Source organism: Chlorocebus sabaeus, chromosome 20 (assembly GCF_047675955.1).
Source record: "Chlorocebus sabaeus isolate Y175 chromosome 20, mChlSab1.0.hap1, whole genome shotgun sequence".
Lineage (NCBI taxonomy): Eukaryota > Metazoa > Chordata > Mammalia > Primates > Cercopithecidae > Chlorocebus > Chlorocebus sabaeus.
In genome coordinates this window covers 100951841-100965078 of record NC_132923.1, presented here as the reverse complement: position 1 = coordinate 100965078, position 13238 = coordinate 100951841, and the positions used below count along the sequence as shown (strand labels likewise).

The window sequence follows — 13238 nt, the reverse complement described above, 5'->3', positions numbered from 1 at the left end:
TCCCTGCCACACACCTTTGGGATCAAGTCTATGGTGCTTAGTATAGCATTCAAGGCTTTTTTTTTTTTTTCTGAGACATAATTTTGCTCTCCCAGTGCAATGTGCAATGGAACCATCCTGGCTCACTGCAACATCCGCCTCCCAGGTTCAAGTGATTCTCATGCCTTAGCCTCCCAAGTAGCTGGAATTATAGGTGTGTGCCACCACGCCTGGCTTTTTTTTTTTTTTTTTTTTGAGATGGAGTCTCACTCTGTCACCCAGGCTGGAGTGCAGTGGCGCCATCTCAGCTCACTGCAAGTTCCGCCTCCCGGGTTCACGCCATTCTCCTGCCTCAGCCTCCCGAGTAGCTGGAACTACAGGTGCCCGCCACCACGCCCGTCTCCTTTTTTTGTATTTTTAGTAGAGACGGGGTTTCACCGTGTTAGCCAGGATGGTCTCCATCTTCTGACCTCGTGATCCACCCGCCTCAGCCTCCCAAACTGCTGGGATTACAGGCGTGAGCCACCGCGCCCGGCCAATTTTTGTATTCTTAATAGAGATGGGGTTTTGCCATGTTGTCCAGGCTGGTCTCGAACTCCTGACCTCAGGTGATCTGGTTGCCTCAGCCTCCCAAAGTGTTAGGATTACAGGCATGAGCCACCGCGCCCAGCCTGCATTCAAGGCCTTTCTAACCTACTCTTTGCCTGTGTCTCCAACTCTATTGCCTGCTATCCCTTTCTTTACCCCTCACCTCCCCACACCTCCACCCAGTAAACCAGAACTTGAAGTTCCCAGGCACCGGGCACCTTAATACTTCCGGCCTTTGCGCCTGCTATTTCTCTGCCTGCAATGTTATCTTCCTCCCCTACTCATCTTTTATGGCCCTGGGAAGCTGTCATCCCTTCCTCTATAAAGCCTCGCTTCTTTGTGCCCTGACCTATGCTTGTCACAGCATTTGGCTCAACTCAGAGAACAAAGCTTGGGTGGGGAAGCAGCACAGACTCCAGAACCGGCCAGGCAGTCTTTCCCTTCCCCTTCCCCGCTGCGGGAGCCTGGGCAGGAGGTCTCCTCATCCGTGAAATGAGAGAGGATGTCCACACAATAACCTGTATGTGAATGTTCATAAGAGCCATATTCACAGCAGCCAAAAGTAGAGACAACGCAGATGTCCATGGACAAAGAAAATGTGGTACCGCCATACAATGGAATATTACTCAGCAATGAAAATGAATGAAGTACAGGCTGGGCATGGTGGTGTGCACCTGTAGTAGTCCCAGCTACTCGGGAGGCTGAGGTGGGAGGATTGCTTGAGCCTTGAATTTAAAACCAGCCTAGGCAACATAGCAAGACCCCAGATTTAAAAATATATCTATAAATAGGCTAAGCACAGTAGCTCATGCCTGTAATCCCAGTATGTTGGGAGGCAGAGGCAGGTGAATTGCTTAAGCCCAGGAGTTTGAGACTAGTCTGGGCAACCTGGTGAAACCCCATCTCTACAAAACAAACAAACAAAAAATTAGCCAGGTGTGGGCGTGCTGTGGTCCCAGCTACTCAGGGGCTGAAGAGGGAGGATCACTTGAGCCCAGGAGTGGAGACTGCAGTGAGCTGCACTCCAGCCTGGGCGACAAAGCGAGACCTCGTCTCAAAATATATATATATAAGAGGAAGGAAGTATTGACACCTGCTACAACACAGATGAGTCTTGAAAACAGTGAAAAGCAAGATATGGAATGCACATGTTGTGTGATTCCATCTCTATGAAATGGCCAGAATAGGCAAATCCATAGAGACAGAAAGTGGATCAGTGGCTGCCTAAGGCTGGGGGAGGAGGAGATGGGAAGTGACGACTAATGGGCACAGGGTTTCTTTTAGGGGAGATGAAAATGTTCAAAAAATCATTGTGGTGATAGTTGCACAGCTCTATGAACACAGTAAAAAAACACTGCAGTGTACACTGAATGGGCCAATTGTATGATGTGTGAATTGTATCTCTATAAAGCTGGGTTTTTTTTGTTTTGTTTTTTGTTGTTATTGTTGTTGTTTTTGAGATGGAGTCTTGTTCCGTCGCCTAGGCTGGAGTGCAGTGGTACCATCTCTGCTCACTGTAAGCTCTGCCTCCTGGGTTCAAGAGATTCTCCTGCCTCAGCTTCCTGAGTAGCTGGGCTTACAGGGGTACAGGGGCCTGCCACCATGCCCAGCTAATTTTTTGTATTTATAGTAGAGATAGGGTTGCACCGTGGTCTCGATCTCCTGACCCTGTGATCCGCCCACCTCGGCCTCCCAAAGTGCTGGGATTACAGGCGTGAGCCACCATGCCCGGCCTGTTGGATCTTTATATACATTTACTTATTGATTCCTCACAACAACCCTATGAGGTATGTGCCTTCGCTCTTGCCATTTTACAGATGAGGGAACAAAAGGTTGTATGCAGGTAGGGTGCAGTGGCTAATGCCTGTAATCCCAGGCAGTGTCTTGGACAACGTAAGACCAAAAAACAGTTGTGTGAGGTAATCAAAGCTACACAATTACTAAGTGCCAGAGCCAAGATTCCAACTCCAGTAATCCAGCTCCTTATCTATGCTCTTAACCACACCACACAGCCTCTCACTGAGGCAGTAATTTAAGTCCTCAGAATTGATGTGATGAATTTCAGAATTGTGAGTCAGAAGGGCAAATGATCATCCTTAGGAATACCGGCATCTAGCCGGGTGCGGTGGCTCACACCTGTAATCCCAACACTTTGGGTGGCTGAAGTGGGTGAATCACTTGAGGTCAGGAGTTTGTGACCAGCCTGGTCAACATGGTGGAAACCCAGTCTCTACTAAAAATACAAAAATTAGCCGGGCGTGGTGGCATGAACCTATAATCCCAGCTATTTGGGAGGCTGAGGCAGGAAAATTGCTTGAACCCAGGAGGCAGAAGCTGCAGTGAGCCGAGATTGTCCCACTGCACTCCAGCCTGGGGGACAGAGTGAGATCCGTCTCAGGAAAAAAAAAAAGAAAAAAGGCATCTAAAGCCAAGGTGGCAAACAGGTGGCTCAGGGGTTGAATTCGGCTCTCTTTTTCTTTTTTGAGATCAGTCTCACTCTTTCGTGCAGTCTGGAGCACAGTGGCGTGATCTCAGCTCACTGCAACCTCCACCTCCCGGGTTCAAATGATTCTCCTGCCTCAGCCTCCGGAGTAGCTGGGATTATAGGCATGTGCCACCATGCCTGGTTAATTTTTGTATTTTTTAGTAGAGACGGGGTCTCACCATGTTGGCCAGGCTGGTCTTGAACTCCTGACCTCTAGTGATCCGCTTGCCTCAGCCTCCCAAAGAGCAGGAATTACAGGCGTGAGCCACCGCACCTGGCCTAAAGCTGTTATTTTATTTAGTTTTTGGATACGCAGTGTCACTCTGTTGCCCAGACTGGAATACAGTTGGCACAATCATGGCTCACTGCAGCCTTGGCCTCCCAGGCTCAAGCAATCCTCCCACCTCAGCCTCCCAAGTAGCTGGGACCACAGGCATGTGCCACCATGCCTGGCTAATTTTTTCTATTTTATGTAAAGATAGAGTCTCACTGTGTTGCCTGGGCTGGTCTCAATCCCCTGGGCTCAAGCAGTTCTCCCACCTTGGCCTCCAAAATTTCTGGGATTATAAGCATGAGCCACTATGCCCAGCCAGAAAGTTTTTTTGATTTTGTTTTCTGAGACAGGGTCTTGCTCTGTTGCCCAGGCTGGGGTACAGAGAGAGAATCACAGTTCACTGAATCCTCGACTTCCTGGTCCCAAGCGATCCTCTCATCTCAGCCTCCACAGGAGCCGGAACTACAGGCATACGCCACCAGGTTCAGCTATACAAAGAAATTTTTTTGTACAGACGAGGTCTCACTTTGTTGCCCAGGCTGGTCTCAACCTCCCAGGCTCAAGTGCTCCTCCCGCCTCAGCCTCCAGAGTAGCTGGGGCCACAGGCATGCGCCACCATACCTGGCTAATTTTTTCTATTTTTCGTAGAGACAGGGTTTCACCATGTTGTCCAAGCTGGTCTCGAACTCCTGGGCTCAAGCGATCCTCTCACCTCAACCTCCCAAAGTGTTGGGATTACAGGCGTGAGCCATAGCACAACACCTGTTTTTTGTTTGTTTGTTTGTTTTTGAGATGGAGTCTCGCTCTGTCGCCCAGGCTGGAGTGCAGTGATGTGATCTTGGCTCACTGCAAGCTCTGCCTCCCAGGTTCACGCCATTCTCCTGCCTCAGCCTCCCAAGTAGCTGAGACTACAGGTGCCCGCCACCACACCCAGCTAACTTTTTGTATTTTTAGTAGAGATGGGGTTTCAACGTGTTAGCCAGGATGGTCTTGATCTCCTGACCTCGTGATCCGCCCGCCTCAGCCTCCCAAAGTGCTGAGATTACAGGTATGAACCACCGCACCAGACCCACATCTGTTTGGTTTTTTTTTCTTTTCTTTTCTTTTCTTTTTTTTTTTTGAGATAGAGTTTCGCTGCTGTCACCCAGGCTGGAATGCAATGGCACAATCTTGGCTCACTGCAACCTCTGCCTCCTGGGTTCAAGCTATTCTCCTGCCTCTGCCTCCAGAGTAGCTGGAATTACAGGCACATACCACCACGCTGGGCTAATTTTTGTACTTTTAGTAGAGAGGGGGTTTCACTGTGTTGGCCAGGCTGGTCTCAAACTCCTGACCTCAGGTGATCCACCCACCTCAGCCTCCCAAAATGCTGGTCTTACAGGCGTGAGCCACCACACCCAGCTCCCACCTGTTATTTTTTCAAAGTGGGTTAACCAGGCACTGTGGCTCATGCCTGTAATCCCAGCACTTTGGGAGGCTGAGGCAGGCAGATCACCTGAGGTCAGGAGTTCAGGACCAGCCTGGCCAACATGGTGAAATTCCATCTCCACTAAAAATACAAAAAATGGCCCGGCGGGGCAGCAGGCACCTGTAATCCCAGCTTCTTGGGAGGCTGCAGCAGCAGAATTGCTTGAACCCGGGAGGCGGAGCTTGAGGTGAACCGAGATTGTGCCATTGTACTCCAACCTGGGCGACAAGAGCCAAACTCTGCCTCAAAAAATAAAAAATAGGCTGGGCACAGTGGCTCATGCCTGTGAATCTCAGCACTTTGGGAGGCTGAGGAGAGTGGATCACCTGAGGTCAGGAGATCGAGACCATCCTGGCCAACATGGTGAACCCTCATCTCTACTAAAAATACAAAAATTAGCTGGACATGGTGGCATGCACCTGTAGTCCCAGCTACTCAGGAGGCTGAGGCAGGAGAATCGCTTGAACCAGGGAGGTGGAGTTTGCAATGAGCCGAGATCGTGCCGCTGCACTCCAGCCTGGTAACAGAATGAGACTCTGCCTCAAAATAAATAAATAAATACATTAATTAATTAATTAAAAATAAAGTGGGTTAAAACCTGCTTCTTGGGGCCGGGCGCGGTGGCTCAAGCCTGTAATCCCAGCACTTTGGGAGGCCGAGGCGGGTGGATCACGAGGTCAGGAGATCGAGACCATCCTGGCTAACATGGTGAAACCCCGTCTCTACTAAAAATACAAAAAACTAGCCGGGCGTGGTGGCGGGCGCCTGTAGTCCCAGCTACTTGGAAGCTGAGGCGGGAGAATGGCGTGAACCCGGGAGGCGGAGCTTGCAGTGAGCCAAGATCGCGCCACTGCACTCCAGCCTGGGCGACAGAGCGAGACTCCGTCTCAAAAAAAAAAAAAAAAAAAAAAAAAAACCTGCTTCTTGGGACTGCTGTGACAGGTAGAGATTTCGCACCTGGCTCAGAGTGGGCTCCCATTATTCAAAGGAGGTTCCATTTGGTGTTTTTGACACCTGAGGAAAGTCCCACTTCCCCTCCAATTCCTGCTCTGGGTTCCCCTCACCCTCCGCAGGGACCTCTCTGCACCTGTGCCTGGCAACAAGCGGAGTTCCAGGGTGGGTTGTGCGCGTCTGGGGACGTGTGTGGGGAGAAGGCCTCCCTCGGGCCAGGCTGGGTCTGGGCTTGAGGTCCCTGTTCCTCCAAGCCCAGGATCACATGGAGCTTTGCGGGAATGAATGCTGGGCTCCAGAGAAGATCCACGGACCTGTCAGCTCTCATGTACGAATCCCAGTTCACCACCAACCCACTCTGTAACCTCAGGTGAATCATTTAACCTTCCTGAGCTTCGGCATCATAGTAATACCTGACACATCCATCCCTGTGTGCCAAGGAGTGATCCAGGCCTCAAAGGCCACAGCTCACTTTAATCCCCTCAACGAACCCATGAAGATCTGCAGTTATTACCCCCATTTTACAGAGGAAGGAATGGAAGCTCCAACCGTAAGAGTCTAAGTGTCAGCTGAGGCCTCGCCCAGAGCCTCCCCTCAGCATAGGCCGCCCACCTCACCTTGCTCTGATTGATGGCAGAACTCATCAAGGCCACGTTACACAGGCCTGACCCACTGGGGAATGCTGCTGGGGCACCTTGCCAGGCACTGGCCTCATGCTTGACATGGAATCCTCATACAAGCCTGTGAGGTATGTTATCCCTGTTTTAGAGATGAGGAAACTGGTCGGGCATGGTGGCTCACACTTATAATCCCAACACTTTGGGATGCTTAGGCAGGAAGATCGCTTGAGCTCAAGACTTTGAGATCACTCTGGGCACATAGTGAAACCCTGTCTCTACCAAAAAAATTAAAAAGTTAGCCAGACATGGTGGCGCGGGTCTGTAGTCCTGGCTACTCAGGAGGCTGAGGCAGGAAGATCACTTGAGCCCAGGAGGTAGAGGCTGCAGTGAGCCATGTTTGTGCCACTGCACTCCAGCCTGAGCAGCAGCAAGACCTTGTCTCACAAAAAAAAAAAAAAAAAAAAAAAATAGAGACAGAGAGAGATGAGGAGGCAGGGCGCAGTGGCTCACCTGTAATCCCAGCACGTTGGGAAGCCGAGGCAGGCGGATCACCTGAGGTCAGGAGTTTAAGACCAGCCTGGCCAACATTGTGAAACTCCATCTCTACTAAAAATATAAAAAATTAGCCAGGCATGGTGGATGGACGCCTGTAGTCCCAGCTACTCAGGAGGCTGAGGCAGGAGAATGGCGTGAACCTGGGAGGCAGAGCTTGCAGTGAGCCGAGATCACGCCACTGCATTCCAGCCTGGGTGACAGAGCGAGACTCCATCTCAAAAACAAAAAACAACAAAAAAAAAACAATATAAGCCAAGCATGGTGGCTGTAATTCCAGCTACTCGGGAGGCTGAGGCTGGAGAATCACTTGAACCCAGGAGGCAGAGGTTGCAGTGAGCAGAGATGGCACCACTGCACTCCAGCTTGGGTGACAGAGAGAGACTCTGTCTCAAAAAATAAAAAATAAATTACAAAAAAAAAAAAAACAAGAGATGAGGAAACCGCCTGAGGGGGCCACTCGCCAAAAGCATCACAGTGAGAGCCTAAGCCCAGGCAGTCCGAGTCCTGAGTTCCAGCCCCTAACCACCACACCATCCCCACTCTCCTGTGCAGGGGAAGGCCCTCCTGCACTGGCCACCTGAACTCGGGGGCTTCCCACATGTGCACAGAACCAGAATGTTCTTCTTGGCGCGTGGGCAGGGGGATGGGGGAGCAGATGGAAGGGGCAGAGTGTGTGGCAGGAAGTTGAGGGAGGGGAGGGGCTGCTCTGGCCTGGTTAGCCCATGGTCAAGGTCATGACACCACCACAACAGGATCCACAACAACCCTGACCTCTGGGGGTCAGGAGTGATGGAGGGCGCAGCTGGGAGGGTGCTCAGGGCAAAGAGGGCTTCGAGGAGCTCAGGCAGCGGGTCGCCAAAGGAACCACCCCAAGTGCAGCCAGGAGCCCAGGTGGCCCTCCCACAAGCTGCCCACCTTTCCTCCCTCCTTGGTAATGTGGGTCCTCCAGCAAGTGTCCTTGACCCACCCTCTTGGCTCCCTGAATTTGCCGCATCCCAGACCCTTCCATTCTGCACTGTGTTCCTCTCGCTGAGGTCAGGTCTGATGCCAGGACTCCAAAGAGGTGTCGTCATGAGTGAGGAGGGTCTGAGTGAGGACTGCAGCTGGAAGACCAAGTGTCAGGAACCGCCATGAAGCTTTACATGCAACAGTGTCCCTGGGCAAGAGGTGCTAGTCCACAAATGAGGAGACTCAGGGATTTCCGAAGAGGCCCATTGAGAACCTGAGCTCAGCTGGGTGCAATGGCTCACGCCTGTAATGCCAGCACTTTTGGGAGGCTGAGATGGGAGGATCACTTGAGCTCAGGAGTTCAAGACCAGCCTGGGCAATGTAGTGAGACCTCATCTCCACTAAAAATTTACAAAATTACCCAGGCATGGTGGTGCACCTGTAGTCCCAGCTACTTGGAAGGCTGAGGTGGGAGGATCGCTTGAGCCTGGGAGTTGGAGGCTGCAGTGAGCCGTGATTGCACCACTGCACTCCAGCCTGGGTGACAGAGTGAGACCCTGTCTCAAAATAAAAATAAAAATAAAAATAAAAAACCCGAGCTCCTAGCCACTCTGATGTAGTGCCACGGAGGGAGAGCAAGGCAGAGAGCAACAGCAGAGAGAGACGCAAACAGGAGTCTCTCTTCCAACTCCAAGCGCCTGTGGGCTTGCGGGGAGGCTCACCCTAGCTCTTAGAGCTGGAACCTGGCATGCACCCATCTGGGTGGGGCTGGGGAGTGTGCACTGGCCCACAGAGGTGAGAAGGGTGTGTGTAGCCTATTCAAAGGACTGCAAAAGAAACGATCCCCGCTGGAATGGTGCAACCAGCAGCCCAGGGACGACAGTTTGCCTCCACCTCAGCACCACCAGAGCCACAGGGGCCTGGACACCTCTGACCCCCCTGCCCACCTGCCTCCTTTTCACTGCAGTCCCTGCCCCCTGACCTCCCCGGCTTCCTGCACACAGGCTGGCCTTCCTGGGGCTCTCTGGCCTCTGTACATTCTGCCCTCTCGACACTTGGGAAACTGGCTGGACGCCTCCCTTGAGGCCTGCCGATACCCACGGGTCCCTGTCATCGCTCTTGTTTCCTCCCCTAGCTCTCCAACTCTCTTCCCACCACACTCCCCCACTCTGCCCTGTACAGGGCTTGGCTGGCACACAGAGATGCTCCACAGCGTTTGATGAACTTAATTCACCATCAGATTTAAAGGGCACACCAAAAACACACTCAGTTCTTTCCTCGGCTTTGCACAGATACATGTCACATTTGCCCAGGGAGTCCACTCCCCAGGTCCAAGGGGCTCATCTGGGCTAGAACGGGAAGAGCGAGGAACACTCACATGGCCTCAATCATAGGACCTCAACTAAGAACCATCTGCTCTGGGATTAGAGGTGTGCAGGGGAGGACACTTCATCTGTGTGTTCCTTGCTCTCCCCATGGGGAATAGTGGCCAAGCAGGGCTGTCAGCGGTCGGGGCAGGGCTCTGAGGCTCAAGCCTGGCTCTGCCTATGACTGACTGTGTGACCCTGTGACCCTGGGTAAGCCATCACCCTCTCTGGTGACCTCTTGGGAAATGAAGGCAGGAAGAAGGCAGGGCTGGCAGGGGCACGGAGCCCGAGGTGGGACGCACACAGGAGACGCTGATTCAGAGGACGGCGCGGTGGCGGCCTCGGGTAGACACGGTGTTTGGACAGCTGCAAGTCCTTAACGGGGATTTCCCCCCTTTTCAGCAAATCCCCATAAAACAGCATTTCGTCCAAGTCAGCATTTTGTGGCAGCCTGGGCCTCCTCCCAGGGAGGCCAAGGAGACCGGCTGGGAGTGGGGAGTGCTCCGGGGTCTTTCAGACCAATGGTGGCAGGGTGGCGGTGGTGTGCAGCAAATGGACCCCAACAGAAATAATTGGCAAGAAGCAGACCCCTTCACTTCAGGCCCCCAGCAATGCCTGAAGAGGCGAAAGGACATCAGCTAGCAGGGACCCTCCCAGCAGTCCCAGTCTCCGAAACAGTCCTGTCCCTAGGGGCGACCAGCAGAGGAGGGCTAGGTGGTAGCATGGAATTGAAAGACCTGCCCACTCTCCCATCCCAGTTCACAGGTAAGTGATCAGAGGTCTCAATAAAAAGGGGGGGCCTGAGAGTTGCTGCCTCGGGACCCCAGGCACCCGCTAGATTCCCAGCGGACCGGCAGACCCCCACAGTGTGGGTGGACGAAACGCAGCCCTGAGCAGGCCCCTGCTGCTCCAGGCCCCCCACCCACCCCAGACGGAGCGGCTGCAGCTGAGGGAGCAGTGGGGGCACTCAGGCAGCCCCAGGGCCTGGCCAAACCACAGGTATGTTATGAGACGCTTCCTGTTGTGGAGACATTGCTACGGGATCCGGCTGCCCTGCTTGCTCACCCGCCCCGCGCTGCTGTCTCCTTGCTCCCCAGCCTTGCTCTCTGCACTCTTGCTGGGTCTCTACCCCGACTCCTCTCTCCCCTCCTCCTTCTGGCTCTGTCTCTGTCATCACAACAGGTGAGCAGCACTTCTGGCTCAGGCCCTCCCTATCAGGGGCCCAGCCCTGGGACCTCTAAGGCCCTCCTAGGTCCAGGCAGCCCCTGGACTCCCATTTCAGCACAGCTACTTACCAGCTGGGTGATCTTGGATGGGTGACTTAAACCCTCTGAACCTCAGTGTCCTCATCTGCAAAAAGGATTAACTGAGGGGCTGCTCTGCCTATGGAGTAACCACTCTTTTTTTTTCTTTTTTCTTTTTTCTTTTGAGATGGAGCCAGGCTGGAGTGCAGTGGCACAATCTCAGCTCACTGCAACCTCCGCCTTCCAGGTTCAAGTGATTCTCCTGCCACAGCCTCCCGAATAGCTGGGACTACAGGCGCCTGCCACCACACCCAGCTAATTTTTGCATTTTTAGTAGAGATGGGGTTTCACCATGTTGTCCAGGATAGTCTCGATCTCTTTACCTCGTGATCCACCTGCCTTGGCCTCCCAAAGTGCTGGGATTACAGGTGTGAGCCACCGCGCCAGGCCTTGGAGTAACCACTCTTTTTATTCCTTTACTTTTTTTTCTTTTTTTTTTTTTTTTTGAGACGGAGTCTCGCTTCGTCACCCAAGGTGGAGTGCAGTGGCTGGATCTCAGCTCACTGCAAGCTCCGCCTCCCGGGTTCACGCCATTCTCCTGCCTCAGCCTCCCGAGTGGCTGGGACTATAGGCGCTCGCCACCTTGCCCGGCTAGTTTTTTGTATTTTTTTAAGTAGAGATGGGGTTTCACCGTGTTAGCCAGGATGGTCTCGATCTCCTGACCTCATGATCCGCCCATCTCGGCCTCCCAAAGTGCTGGGATTACAGGCTTGAGCCACCGCGCCCGGCCTCTTTTTTTTTTTTTTTTTTTGTGAGATGGAATCTCGCTCTGTTGCCCAGACTGGAGTGCAGTGCTGTGATCTCAACTCCCTTCAAGCTCCACCTCCCGGGTTCACGCCATTCTCCTGCCTCAGCCCCTCGAGTAGCTGGGACTACAGGCGCCTGCCACCACGCCCAGCTAATTTCTTTTTGTATTTTTAGTAGAGATGGGATTTCACTGGGTTAGCCAGGATGGTCTCAATCTCCTGACCTCAAGATCTGCCCGCCTCGGTCTTCCAAAGTGCTGGGATTACAGGCATGAGCCGTCACACCAGGCCTATTCCTTTACTTTCTTAATAAGCTTGCTCTCATTTAAAAGAAGAAAAAAAAGGATCAACTGAGATGATCTAAGCCACCAGCCCCTCCATCTGTGCTGCCCTATCTTGCTACCCGGATGGCCTGGAAGTCCTCTCTTCACTCTAACTTCAATTCATCCTGCTGCAAAGCAACTTCTTTCCTTCATCTCTTCAAAAGCTCAGGTTACTTGCTGCCAAAGGTCAAGATCTTATAAAATGAACTTTTTTTTTTTTTTTTGAGATGGAGTCTCACTCTGTCACCCAGGCTGGAGTACAGCGATGAGATCTTGGCTCACTGGAGCCTCCATCTCCTGAGTTTAAGCATTTCTCCTGCATCAGCCTCCCGAGTAGCAGGGATTATAGCTAGGTGCACCACCATACCCAGCTAATTTTTGTATGTTTAGTAGAGATGGGGTTTCACCATGTTGGTCAGGCTGGTCTTGAACTCCTGACCTCAAGTGATCCGCCTGCCTCTGCCTTCCAAAGTGCTGGGATTATAGGCGTGAGCCGCCATGCCTGGCCTGTAAAATAAACTTCTAAAGTCAATTTTCTGACTTTCTTGACCTTTTCCCCGACCATTCCTGAGATGAAACTGACCAGGGGCCACAAAGCCTGCTCAGGACTAGGACTAAGTTATGGACCTCGGGGAAGAGCAGAGGAACCCTCCTTACCCACTGGGCATGACACCCACCCCAACTGCCCAGCTGGGCAGCTCCAGACTCCTCCAGGGTTCCTGAGCCCCACTACTCTCCCAGCTGGTAGAAACTGGGGAGCCCTTTCCCATCCTCCTTTCCTGAATCTCGGAAGAAAGAGCAAGGCCCAGGCCCTTCCACACCTCTTCCTCAGGGGCGTCTCACTGTGTGCCATTGCCTGACCTCACCCCCTAGTCTCCAGCCTCTCCATCCACATGTCCACACAGGCCTGACCCCTACCCAGCCACCTTCATCACTCCCCAGCCCTTCTCAGCCACGCCTCCTGCAAGAACGTTCTCCACCTCAGGCCCCACTCACTCCCCTCCACCTCTCACCTCGGGGTGCTCCACCTTGTCACCCTGCTCTTCTCCTTCTTTGGAAAGCTCCTCCTCAGAATCTTATCTGCCCACTCTGCAGACCCAGGCTTGCCCAAGGAGCTGGCTCAGGCTTCATCTCTTCTCTCTGGACGTCTCTCCTATAGTGTCCAGCTCCCACCAGCTCCCACAGCGCCAACTCCATCACCAAGGACTCCCACATCTGTCTCCAGCTACTATGATGTCTCCCCTAAGCCTTTTTTTTTTTTTTTTTTGGAAACAGTCTGCTCTGTCGCCCAGGTTGGAGTGCAGTGGTGCGACCACAGCTCACTGCAGCCTCAAACTCTTGGGTTCAAGCCATCCTCTTGTCTCAGCCTCCCAAGTAGCTGGGACTACAGGTGTAAGCCACCACACTGGACTAATTTTTAAGATTTTTAAGAGACAGGGTCTTGCCATGTTGCCCAGGCTGCTCGAGAACTCCTGGGCTCAAGTGATACTCCCACCTCGGCTTCCTGAGTCTCAGACTCTTGTGTTCGGCTATCAGCCGAGCATGTCCCCTGGCTGTCCCTCAGAGATCCCACCCAAACTGCTGTCATTATCTTCTCCCTCATTACCTGCTTCTCCCCAACCCAAGTGCC

At 52.8% G+C, this 13238-nt stretch overlaps 1 protein-coding gene across 2 annotated transcripts in view; it reads right to left on the bottom strand.

Annotated features, from left to right (window-relative positions):
- Nucleotides 1-13238, bottom strand: part of COL8A2 (collagen type VIII alpha 2 chain) — a 32858-nt gene that overhangs the window by 5372 nt on the left and 14248 nt on the right. The gene's annotated exons all lie outside the window — the stretch shown is intronic.